General features: G+C 53.7%; 1 non-coding gene and 1 pseudogene across 1 annotated transcript; both read right to left on the bottom strand.

Moving 5' to 3' along the window:
* Window positions 1-5,877: 5,877 nt before the first annotated feature.
* On the bottom strand, window positions 5,878-6,019 carry LOC144676435 (U1 spliceosomal RNA; annotated as a pseudogene).
* A 5,915-nt stretch (window positions 6,020-11,934) lies between these two features.
* LOC144676438 (U1 spliceosomal RNA) lies at window positions 11,935-12,095 on the bottom strand. The gene has a single exon (XR_013575334.1). It is a non-coding gene; the product is annotated as a U1 spliceosomal RNA (small nuclear RNA).
* Between the last annotated feature and the right edge of the window lie 1,173 nt (window positions 12,096-13,268).

Below are 13,268 nucleotides of genomic sequence, written 5' to 3'. Positions count from 1 at the left end.
TCAATCACATTCAAAACCATTTCAAAAACAACATTACAAGGGTACAATCCAGGTTAAACTTTTACAAAATGTATCACCAGGTGCATCAGTACAAACAATATTACAATCATTTACAGCCTTTCATTTTGATCTGTACAGCCCGAGGGGCTCTAAACAGTTCCCAGTCTCTCGGTGCGCTGTGGTAGAAAGGTCTTAGACAGCGACCCTTCCCCATTGCGCCTTTGCGGCAGCTGCCCCAAGCTTTAGTGCGTCCCTCAGCACGTAGTCCTGGACTTTGGATTGTGCCAGTCCGCAACAATCGGTCGGGGACAACTCTTTGCGCTGGAAGACCAACAAGTTTCGGGCAGACCAAAGCGCGTCTTTCACCGAGTTGATGATCCTCCAGCTGCAGTCGATGTTTGTCTCGGTGTGTGTCCCTGGGAACAGCCCGTAGAGCACAGAGTCCTGTGTCACAGAACTGCTCGGGATGAACCTCGACAGCAACCACTGCATCTCTCTCCAGACTTTCTTTGCAAAGGCACAATCCACAAGGAGGTGAACAACGGTCTCTTCCCCACCACAGCCACCTCGAGGGCATCGTGCAGAGGGGGTGAGACTCCTGGCGTGTAGGAAGGATCTGACGGGGAGGGCCTTTCTCACCACCAGCCAAGCTACGTCTTGGTGCTTGTTGGAAAGTTCTGGCGATGAGGCATTCTGCCAAATGACTTTGACAGTCTGCTCGGGGAACCATCCCACAGGGTCCACCCTCTCCTTATCCCTCAGGGCCTCTAGGACGTTACGTGCTGACCACTGCCTGATGGACTTGTGGTCAAAGGTGTTTTTCTGCATAAATTTTTCCACCAGGGACAGGTGGTACGGCACGGTCCAACTACTTGGAGCGTTCCGCGGCAGCGTGGCCAGACCCATCCTTCGCAACACCGGGGACAGGTAGAACCTCAGCACGTAGTGACACTTGGTGTTTGCGTACTGAGGGTCTACGCACCGCTTGATGCAGCCGCACACAAAGGTGGCCATCAGTATGAGGGCGATGTTGGGCACGTTTTTTCCCCCTTTATCTAGAGGCTTGTACATCGCGTCCCTGCAGACACGATCCATTTTCGACCTCCAGATAAAGCGGAAGATGGCTCGAGTGATCGCCATCGCGCAGGAGTGTGGAATGGGCCAGACCTGCGCCACGTACAGCAACAGCGAGAGTACCTCACACCTGATGACCAGGTTCTTACCCGCAATGGAGAGGGAGCGTCGCTCCCACATGCCCAGTTTCCTTTTCACCATAGCCACTCGCTCCTTCCAGTTTCTAACGCATGCCCCGGTCCCTCCGAACCATATCCCCATCACCTTCAGGCCGTCAGCCCTGACAGTGAAGGGGACAAAGGATCGGTCAGCCCAGTTCCCAAAGAACATGGCCTCGCTCTTCCCACGATTTACCTTGGCTCCCGAGGCCAGTTCGAACTGGTCGCAGACGTGCATCAGTCTGCGCACCGACAGCGGATCCGAGCAGAAGACGGCGACGTCGTCCATGTACAGGGAGGCTTTTACCTGAGTGCCTCCACTGCCTGGGATCGTCACTCCTCTTATGCCCGGATCCTTCCTGATGGACTCGGCAAAGGGTTCTATGCAGCACACGAAAAGGACAGGCGAGAGAGGGCAGCCCTGCCTGACTCCAGATTTAATCGGAAAGCTATCTGTTTCCCACCCATTGATTGAGACTGCGCTACTGATGTTAGTGTAGAGCAGTTGGATCCAATTTCGAATTCCCTCCCCAAAGCCCATTTTGGAGAGCACATCCCCCATGTAGGTGTGCGATATTCTGTCAAAGGCCTTCTCCTGATCCAAGCTGATGAGGCAGGTATCCACACCCCTGTCCTGTACATAGGCAATCGTATCCCTGAGCAGCGCCAGGCTGTCAGAGATCTTCCTGCCTGGCACAGAGCAGGTCTGGTCAGGGTGAATCACCAATTCCAGAGCGGATTTGACCCGGTTGGCGATGACCTTGGACAGAATCTTATAGTCCATATTCAACAGTGAAATGGGTCGCCAATTTCTAATTTCCTCCCTTTCCCCCTTGTGCTTGTAGATGAGGGTGATGATGCCTTTCCTCATGGATTCTGACATGCTGCCGGCCAGGAGCATACTCTCGTACACTTCTAGCAGGTCTGGGCCGATCAAGTCCCACAGAGCCGAATACAACTCCGCCGGCAGGCCGTCGCTTCCGGGGGTTTTACTCTTCTCGAAGGACTCGAGGGCCTTAGTCAGTTCGTCAGGAGTTAGCGGTTTGTCTAGGCTCTCCCGCGTACTGTGGTCTAGGACCTCCGTGATAGAGGACAGGAAGGACTGGGAGGCCGTGCTGTCCGTGGGCTTCACGTCATACAGTCCGGCATAAAAGGATTTGCTGATCCTCAGAATGTCGGACCGTGATGACTTTACTGAGCCGTCTTCTTCCTTCAGGCTGCTGATCACAGAGCGCTCTCTGTGTACCTTTTGGAAGAAGAAACGTGAGCACGTCTCATCCTGCTCCACGGAGCGGACTCTGGAACGGAAGATGATCTTGGAGGCCTCCGAGGCAAAGTGCGAGGCTTGCTGGCCCTTCACCTCTTGGAGCTCCTCCTTGACATCGACCCCCATCGACCGCAGCCGCAGCAGATTCTGCATCTTTTCCTGGAGTCGGGACATTTCCCTCTGTTCCTTTCTAGCTTTCTGGGTGCCTTTGAGGATGAAAAACCTCTTGATGCTTCCCTTGATCACTTCCCACCAGTGTGTCAGGGACTCAAAGAGGGGTTTCACGGTTCTCCAACCTTTGTAATCCCTCTTGAGCTCCTCAATGTTCTCTGGGGTCAGCAGTTGCACATTTAGCTTCCATGCCCCCCTGCCCACCCTCAGGTCTTCCTCCAAGTGGCAGTCCGCCAGTAGGAGGCAGTGGTCAGAGAAGAACACCGGCTTGACGTCGGTGGATCTGACTGTGAATGCACGGGACACAAACAGGAAGTCTATCCTGGAACGAATGGACCCGTCTGGCCGCGACCAGGTGTATCTACGCTGCGCTCCGTCTGCAGGGTTGCTGAAGACGTCGTGCAGCTTGGCATCCTTAACTGTTTCCATCAGGGATCTGGACGTAGCGTCCAATCTGCTTCCGGCCCTGCCGGATCGTCCAGCCGCATCGATGATGCAGTTGAAGTCCCCGCCCAGAATGACCGGCCTGGAGGTCGCCAGCAGCAGTGGGAGCTGCTGAAAAACCTCCAGCCGCTCAGCCCCTTGTGCCGGGCCGTACACGTTAATTAACCGGAGTGGAGCGTTCTTGTACATTACGTCTGCTACCAGGAGTCGCCCGCCCACCACCTCCTTGACCTCGGAGACGGTGAAGTTGCCTCCCCGCAGCAGAATACCCAGGCCGGAGGAACGAGAGTCGTTTCCGCCCGACCAGATCGATGGCCCGTGGGACCACCATCGTGACCATTGCCTGTAGGAGCTGAGGTGCGGTATCGCACACTCCTGCAGAAACAACAGGTCAGCTTTGACCTTGGCTAGGTAGTCCAAGGTCGCAACACATCGCGTAGTAGATTTAATGCTACGCACATTTATGGATACAATCTTTAAACCCATATTAAAGCATTTATTCTCCTACCAAACCCACTGTTTCTGAGAGTCCCAGACCTTTAGTCTGCTCCTTCATACCCGTAGTGAGCTCAAATTCCTTCACTTTGGATGGGCTGAGGTAGATCTCCTTGGCCGTGTTCTGCTCCGGTGGCATCTGGAGGTTCACGTAGTGAGCGGATTTTGAGATGACCTTTGCTGGAGAAGCTTCTCCAAAACTCACCCCCTCTGGGGGGTTGCTGTTCCCGGCTTCCTGGAGCTGGGGTGCGATGATTGCCTCACTGCTCCCAGATTCCAGGGGCTGTGGTGCACTGGCCTCCTCAGGTTGCAGGCCAAGTTGGGGTGCGCTGGTCTCCTTGTTGTCTCCAATTTTCTGGAGCTCGGGTGTCTCGTCCTCCAACGCCCTGGAGCTTTGCCGCCTCTTCTGTCGGTGCCGCTCTGGCACTTCCTCATCCGAAGAGCTGCTGCCCTTGTCATCCGTGTCGGATGGGAGACGCCTCTTGCCGCTTCTCTGGGAAACGCCTTTGCTTCTTCTTCGCTCCCTCTTACTTTTCTTGTTCTTCACCGTCCGCCACTCCCCCTGCTGCTTTTCCACTGCTGCCTCCTCCTCCATTGATTCGCTGTCCTGAGGACTGGAAGGTTCAGGGGGTGGTGCTGTTGATTGGCTCTCTGTTGCCTCAATCTCTTTCTCCACCTTGTCTCTCTCTGTGTCCTCCTTTGTCCCGTTGAGCTCCCTGGGGGCCTTGGTGGTTGGAGTGACACGGAACATTTCTTCTGCTTCCCCGTGGTCGGCTTTGGCTGCCTGTGCGTAAGTACGGCAGCGTTTGGGGCAGGTCCTGTAGAGGTGACTTGCCTCGCCACACAGGTTGCAGCACTTGGCCTGTTTGCAGTCTTTTGTCTGGTGCCCTTCCTGTTTGCAGATCTTGCAGAGGGAGGCGCTGCAGTTGGCCGCCACATGACCAGCCTTGCCGCATGAGCGACAATGCTTGGGTTGCCCAGCGTAGACCAGGTAGCCACGGTTTCCCCCGATAGCGAAACTGGAAGGAGGGTGGAAAATGGCTCCCTTACCATCGGTCTTTAGCGTGACCTTAAACAGGCGTTTGCCTGTCCAGATCCCCAAGTCGTCTCGAATCTCAGTGCCGCTCCCCACCTTATCGAAGTACCTGGTGAGGAAGGTGACCACGTCGGCGACAGGGACGAAGGGGTTGTACACATGCACCATCACCTCACGTTCCCGTTGCAACGGCAGAGAAAAGTGCGGCTCCGCCGTCAGGATCTTCATCTCCGGCAGGTCTCTCTTCTCCTCGAACACCCTCAGGAGCCGGACGCAGTCTGCCACTTGCTTGAACGTGACGTCAAAATAACCACCTTTGCGGGAGTCGTGCAGGGTGAAGATCTCCGTAGCTTGGAAGCCGCACGCCTTCAACAGGATCCTCCTGGTGAAGAAGCCCCGATCCATAGGTGATCCTCCTTCGTCGCTGTGGTTCACCGTGACTCGGACGGTGATAGGTAACCCACGGTATGGATTCGGATTGCGATTGGTTATCGCCCTTCCATCCCGACCTTGCCTTGGCAGGACCATGGTGTCGCCCCTGCAACACTACACTTGATCTTAGCCAAAAGGCCGAGAAGCGAAGGTAGGAATCACAGAGGGGGCTGTTGAAAAGGGAGATTATACAGAGGGGGTGTTGATTTCGGAGGGGGGTAGTTAGAATGAACATGGGGACAGGGTGCTTGTACATGTCTGAAATAGTGAGGGTTCGTAGCTGCGTGTTTTAAATGCTGAATGTAAATGAGTGAATAACTGACTGATGATATTATACAGAAGTCCAGAGAGATACGGGGTGGGTTGGGAGGTGTGGAGGGTGGTGCTGGAAGGAGTGCAGGGACTGTTTTGTTGGTGGGTTGGCTATTATTTGGGGGGTTTGAGAGAGAATATTGGGAGTGCGCAAATGCGGGGTTAAAAATGGTGCGTGGAATTTGGCGGCCACAAAACAAATGGCGGGGATAAAATGATGCAGAGATGGAATAATCGCCTGTTGATAATCGCAGGGAGGAAAAGAATGGGGGCTGGATAGTTGCGGGAGGGAAAACAAAAGAGTCTAGATTTGGAATGAGTGTTTTGTGGCCTATATTGCTTGTATTGGATAAGGTATAATGAAGATATAAAATAGATCAAATTCCCTGATGCTGCCAGACCTGCTAAGTTTTTCCCGGTATTTGTGAAGGTATAAATAACGAATTTGCTGAATGAAGAAGAAAAAGTCTATTTTTTGATTTGTAAATCAGGGGAGAGCGCGAACGCAGTCCCCCACTACCACAAATTTTGCAGTCGAGTATCCCGCATTTGGGGACATCGCAGGCGTCAGCACACCCGAAGTGCAATGGGCTAGCCTCGTCCTGGGAGAACCTCCTTCTTTTTTTTTTTTTTTTTTTGTAAAAATATACTTTATTCATAAAAAATCTTCAATCACATTCAGAACCATTTCAAAAACAACATTACAAGGGTACAATCCAGGTTAAACTTTTACAAAATGTATCACCAGGTGCATCAGTACAAACAATATTACAGTCATTTACAGCCTTTCATTTTGATCTGTACAGCCCGAGGGGCTCTAAACAGTTCCCAGTCTCTCGGTGCGCTGTGGTAGAAAGGTCTTAGACAGCGACCCTTCCCCATTGCGCCTTTGCGGCAGCTGCCCCAAGCTTTAGTGCGTCCCTCAGCACGTAGTCCTGGACTTTGGATTGTGCCAGTCCGCAACAATCGGTCGGGGACAACTCTTTGTGCTGGAAGACCAACAAGTTACGGGCAGACCAAAGCGCGTCTTTCACCGAGTTGATGATCCTCCAGCTGCAGTTGATGTTTGTCTCGGTGTGTGTCCCTGGGAACAGCCCGTAGAGCACAGAGTCCTGTGTCACAGAACTGCTCGGGATGAACCTCGACAGCAACCACTGCATCTCTCTCCAGACTTTCTTTGCAAAGGCACAATCCACAAGGAGGTGAACAACGGTCTCTTCCCCACCACAGCCACCTCGAGGGCATCGTGCAGAGGGGGTGAGACTCCTGGCGTGTAGGAAGGATCTGACGGGGAGGGCCTTTCTCACCACCAGCCAAGCTACGTCTTGGTGCTTGTTGGAAAGTTCTGGCGATGAGGCATTCTGCCAAATGACTTTGACAGTCTGCTCGGGGAACCATCCCACAGGGTCCACCCTCTCCTTATCCCTCAGGGCCTCTAGGACGTTACGTGCTGACCACTGCCTGATGGACTTGTGGTCAAAGGTGTTTTTCTGCATAAATTTTTCCACCAGGGACAGGTGGTACGGCACGGTCCAACTACTTGGAGCGTTCCGCGGCAGCGTGGCCAGACCCATCCTTCGCAACACCGGGGACAGGTAGAACCTCAGCACGTAGTGACACTTGGTGTTTGCGTACTGAGGGTCTACGCACCGCTTGATGCAGCCGCACACAAAGGTGGCCATCAGTATGAGGGCGATGTTGGGCACGTTTTTTCCCCCTTTATCTAGAGGCTTGTACATCGCGTCCCTGCGGACACGATCCATTTTCGACCTCCAGATAAAGCGGAAGATGGCTCGAGTGATCGCCGTCGCGCAGGAGTGTGGAATGGGCCAGACCTGCGCCACGTACAGCAACAGCGAGAGTACCTCACACCTGATGACCAGGTTCTTACCCGCAATGGAGAGGGAGCGTCGCTCCCACATGCCCAGTTTCCTTTTCACCATAGCCACTCGCTCCTTCCAGTTTCTAACGCATGCCCCGGTCCCTCCGAACCATATCCCCAGCACCTTCAGGCCGTCAGCCCTGACAGTGAAGGGGACAAAGGATCGGTCAGCCCAGTTCCCAAAGAACATGGCCTCGCTCTTCCCACGATTTACCTTGGCTCCCGAGGCCAGTTCGAACTGGTCGCAGACGTGCATCAGTCTGCGCACCGACAGCGGATCCGAGCAGAAGACGGCGACGTCGTCCATGTACAGGGAGGCTTTTACCTGAGTGCCTCCACTGCCTGGGATCGTCACTCCTCTTATGCCCGGATCCTTCCTGATGGACTCGGCAAAGGGTTCTATGCAGCACACAAAAAGGACAGGCGAGAGAGGGCAGCCCTGCCTGACTCCAGATTTAATCGGGAAGCTATCTGTTTCCCACCCATTGATTGAGACTGCGCTACTGATGTTAGTGTAGAGCAGTTGGATCCAATTTCGAATTCCCTCCCCAAAGCCCATTTTGGAGAGCACATCCCCCATGTAGGTGTGCGATATTCTGTCAAAGGCCTTCTCCTGATCCAAGCTGATGAGGCAGGTATCCACACCCCTGTCCTGTACATAGGCAATCGTATCCCTGAGCAGCGCCAGGCTGTCAGAGATCTTCCTGCCTGGCACAGAGCAGGTCTGGTCAGGGTGAATCACCAATTCCAGAGCGGATTTGACCCGGTTGGCGATGACCTTGGACAGAATCTTATAGTCCATATTCAACAGTGAAATGGGTCGCCAATTTCTAATTTCCTCCCTTTCCCCCTTCTGCTTGTAGATGAGGGTGATGATGCCTTTCCTCATGGATTCTGACATGCTGCCGGCCAGGAGCATACTCTCGTACACTTCTAGCAGGTCTGGGCCGATCAAGTCCCACAGAGCCGAATACAACTCCGCCGGCAGGCCGTCGCTTCCGGGGGTTTTACTCTTCTCGAAGGACTCGAGGGCCTTAGTCAGTTCGTCAGGAGTTAGCGGTTTGTCTAGGCTCTCCCGCGTACTGTGGTCTAGGACCTCCGTGATAGAGGACAGGAAGGACTGGGAGGCCGTGCTGTCCGTGGGCTTCACGTCATACAGTCCGGCATAAAAGGATTTGCTGATCCTCAGAATGTCGGACCGTGATGACTTTACTGAGCCGTCTTCTTCCTTCAGGCTGCTGATCACAGAGCGCTCTCTGTGTACCTTTTGGAAGAAGAAACGTGAGCACGTCTCATCCTGCTCCACGGAGCGGACTCTGGAACGGAAGATGATCTTGGAGGCCTCCGAGGCAAAGTGCGAGGCTTGCTGGCCCTTCACCTCTTGGAGCTCCTCCTTGACATCGACCCCCATCGACCGCAGCCGGAGCAGATTCTGCATCTTTTCCTGGAGTCGGGACATTTCCCTCTGTTCCTTTCTAGCTTTCTGGGTGCCTTTGAGGATGAAAAACCTCTTGATGCTTCCCTTGATCACTTCCCACCAGTGTGTCAGGGACTCAAAGAGGGGTTTCACGGTTCTCCAACCTTTGTAATCCCTCTTGAGCTCCTCAATGTTCTCTGGGGTCAGCAGTTGCACATTTAGCTTCCATGCCCCCCTGCCCACCCTCAGGTCTTCCTCCAAGTGGCAGTCCGCCAGTAGGAGGCAGTGGTCAGAGAAGAACACCGGCTTGACCTCGGTGGATCTGACTGTGAATGCACGGGACACAAACAGGAAGTCTATCCTGGAACGAATGGACCCGTCTGGCCGCGACCAGGTGTATCTACGCTGCGCTCCGTCTGCAGGGTTGCTGAAGACGTCGTGCAGCTTGGCATCCTTAACTGTTTCCATCAGGGATCTGGACGTAGCGTCCAATCTGCTTCCGGCCCTGCCGGATCGTCCAGCCGCATCGATGATGCAGTTGAAGTCCCCGCCCAGAATGACCGGCCTGGAGGTCGCCAGCAGCAGTGGGAGCTGCTGAAAAACCTCCAGCCGCTCAGCCCCTTGTGCCGGGCCGTACACGTTAATTAACCGGAGTGGAGCGTTCTTGTACATTACGTCTGCTACCAGGAGTCGCCCGCCCACCACCTCCTTGACCTCGGAGACGGTGAAGTTGCCTCCCCGCAGCAGAATACCCAGGCCGGAGGAACGAGAGTCGTTTCCGCCCGACCAGATCGATGGCCCGTGGGACCACCATCGTGACCATTGCCTGTAGGAGCTGAGGTGCGGTATCGCACACTCCTGCAGAAACAACAGGTCAGCTTTGACCTTGGCTAGGTAGTCCAAGGTCGCAACACATCGCGTAGTAGATTTAATGCTACGCACATTTATGGATACAATCTTTAAACCCATATTAAAGCATTTATTCTCCTACCAAACCCACTGTTTCTGAGAGTCCCAGACCTTTAGTCTGCTCCTTCATACCCGTAGTGAGCTCAAATTCCTTCACTTTGGATGGGCTGAGGTAGATCTCCTTGGCCGTGTTCTGCTCCGGTGGCATCTGGAGGTTCACGTAGTGAGCGGATTTTGAGATGACCTTTGCTGGAGAAGCTTCTCCAAAACTCACCCCCTCTGGGGGGTTGCTGTTCCCGGCTTCCTGGAGCTGGGGTGCGATGATTGCCTCACTGCTCCCAGATTCCAGGGGCTGTGGTGCACTGGCCTCCTCAGGTTGCAGGCCAAGTTGGGGTGCGCTGGTCTCCTTGTTGTCTCCAATTTTCTGGAGCTCGGGTGTCTCGTCCTCCAACGCCCTGGAGCTTTGCCGCCTCTTCTGTCGGTGCCGCTCTGGCACTTCCTCATCCGAAGAGCTGCTGCCCTTGTCATCCGTGTCGGATGGGAGACGCCTCTTGCCGCTTCTCTGGGAAACGCCTTTGCTTCTTCTTCGCTCCCTCTTACTTTTCTTGTTCTTCACCGTCCGCCACTCCCCCTGCTGCTTTTCCACTGCTGCCTCCTCCTCCATTGATTCGCTGTCCTGAGGACTGGAAGGTTCAGGGGGTGGTGCTGTTGATTGGCTCTCTGTTGCCTCAATCTCTTTCTCCACCTTGTCTCTCTCTGTGTCCTCCTTTGTCCCGTTGAGCTCCCTGGGGGCCTTGGTGGTTGGAGTGACACGGAACATTTCTTCTGCTTCCCCGTGGTCGGCTTTGGCTGCCTGTGCGTAAGTACGGCAGCGTTTGGGGCAGGTCCTGTAGAGGTGACTTGCCTCGCCACACAGGTTGCAGCACTTGGCCTGTTTGCAGTCTTTTGTCTGGTGCCCTTCCTGTTTGCAGATCTTGCAGAGGGAGGCGCTGCAGTTGGCCGCCACATGACCAGCCTTGCCGCATGAGCGACAATGCTTGGGTTGCCCAGCGTAGACCAGGTAGCCACGGTTTCCCCCGATAGCGAAACTGGAAGGAGGGTGGAAAATGGCTCCCTTACCATCGGTCTTTAGCGTGACCTTAAACAGGCGTTTGCCTGTCCAGATCCCCAAGTCGTCTCGAATCTCAGTGCCGCTCCCCACCTTATCGAAGTACCTGGTGAGGAAGGTGACCACGTCGGCGACAGGGACGAAGGGGTTGTACACATGCACCATCACCTCACGTTCCCGTTGCAACGGCAGAGAAAAGTGCGGCTCCGCCGTCAGGATCTTCATCTCCGGCAGGTCTCTCTTCTCCTCGAACACCCTCAGGAGCCGGACGCAGTCTGCCACTTGCTTGAACGTGACGTCAAAATAACCACCTTTGCGGGAGTCGTGCAGGGTGAAGATCTCCGTAGCTTGGAAGCCGCACGCCTTCAACAGGATCCTCCTGGTGAAGAAGCCCCGATCCATAGGTGATCCTCCTTCGTCGCTGTGGTTCACCGTGACTCGGACGGTGATAGGTAACCCACGGTATGAATTCGGATTGCGATTGGTTATCGCCCTTCCATCCCGACCTTGCCTTGGCAGGACCATGGTGTCGCCCCTGCAACACTACACTTGATCTTAGCCAAAAGGCCGAGAAGCGAAGGTAGGAATCACAGAGGGGGCTGTTGAAAAGGGAGATTATACAGAGGGGGTGTTGATTTCGGAGGGGGGTAGTTAGAATGAACATGGGGACAGGGTGCTTGTACATGTCTGAAATAGTGAGGGTTCGTAGCTGCGTGTTTTAAATGCTGAATGTAAATGAGTGAATAACTGACTGATGATATTATACAGAAGTCCAGAGAGATACGGGGTGGGTTGGGAGGTGTGGAGGGTGGTGCTGGAAGGAGTGCAGGGACTGTTTTGTTGGTGGGTTGGCTATTATTTGGGGGGTTTGAGAGAGAATATTGGGAGTGCGCAAATGCGGGGTTAAAAATGGTGCGTGGAATTTGGCGGCCACAAAACAAATGGCGGGGATAAAATGATGCAGAGATGGAATAATCGCCTGTTGATAATCGCAGGGAGGAAAAGAATGGGGGCTGGATCGTTGCGGGAGGGAAAACAAAAGAGTCTAGATTTGGAATGAGTGTTTTGTGGCCTATATTGCTTGTATTGGATAAGGTATAATGAAGATATAAAATAGATCAAATTCCCTGATGCTGCCAGACCTGCTAAGTTTTTCCCGGTATTTGTGAAGGTATAAATAACGAATTTGCTGAATGAAGAAGAAAAAGTCTATTTTTTGATTTGTAAATCAGGGGAGAGCGCGAACGCAGTCCCCCACTACCACAAATTTTGCAGTCGAGTATCCCGCATTTGGGGACATCGCAGGCGTCAGCACACCCGAAGTGCAATGGGCTAGCCTCGTCCTGGGAGAACCTTTTTTTTTTTTTTTTTTTTTTTTTTTTGTAAAAATATACTTTATTCATAAAAATCTTCAATCACATTCAAAACCATTTCAAAAACAACATTACAAGGGTACAATCCAGGTTAAACTTTTACAAAATGTATCACCAGGTGCATCAGTACAAACAATATTACAGTCATTTACAGCCTTTCATTTTGATCTGTACAGCCCGAGGGGCTCTAAACAGTTCCCAGTCTCTCGGTGCGCTGTGGTAGAAAGGTCTTAGACAGCGACCCTTCCCCATTGCGCCTTTGCGGCAGCTGCCCCAAGCTTTAGTGCGTCCCTCAGCACGTAGTCCTGGACTTTGGATTGTGCCAGTCCGCAACAATCGGTCGGGGACAACTCTTTGTGCTGGAAGACCAACAAGTTTCGGGCAGACCAAAGCGCGTCTTTCACCGAGTTGATGATCCTCCAGCTGCAGTTGATGTTTGTCTCGGTGTGTGTCCCTGGGAACAGCCCGTAGAGCACAGAGTCCTGTGTCACAGAACTGCTCGGGATGAACCTCGACAGCAACCACTGCATCTCTCTCCAGACTTTCTTTGCAAAGGCACAATCCACAAGGAGGTGAACAACGGTCTCTTCCCCACCACAGCCACCTCGAGGGCATCGTGCAGAGGGGGTGAGACTCCTGGCGTGTAGGAAGGATCTGACGGGGAGGGCCTTTCTCACCACCAGCCAAGCTACGTCTTGGTGCTTGTTGGAAAGTTCTGGCGATGAGGCATTCTGCCAAATGACTTTGACAGTCTGCTCGGGGAACCATCCCACAGGGTCCACCCTCTCCTTATCCCTCAGGGCCTCTAGGACGTTACGTGCTGACCACTGCCTGATGGACTTGTGGTCAAAGGTGTTTTTCTGCATAAATTTTTCCACCAGGGACAGGTGGTACGGCACGGTCCAACTACTTGGAGCGTTCCGCGGCAGCGTGGCCAGACCCATCCTTCGCAACACCGGGGACAGGTAGAACCTCAGCACGTAGTGACACTTGGTGTTTGCGTACTGAGGGTCTACGCACCGCTTGATGCAGCCGCACACAAAGGTGGCCATCAGTATGAGGGCGATGTTGGGCACGTTTTTTCCCCCTTTATCTAGAGGCTTGTACATCGCGTCCCTGCAGACACGATCCATTTTCGACCTCCAGATAAAGCGGAAGATGGCTCGAGTGATCGCCATCGCGCAGGAGTG

The sequence above is a fragment of the Cetorhinus maximus genome, unplaced genomic scaffold, assembly GCF_964194155.1.
Source record: "Cetorhinus maximus unplaced genomic scaffold, sCetMax3.hap1.1 HAP1_SCAFFOLD_1594, whole genome shotgun sequence".
In the NCBI taxonomy this organism is placed as follows: domain Eukaryota; kingdom Metazoa; phylum Chordata; class Chondrichthyes; order Lamniformes; family Cetorhinidae; genus Cetorhinus; species Cetorhinus maximus.
Note: the sequence above shows the minus strand (reverse complement) of the source record. Positions and strands in the feature narration are given on the sequence as shown.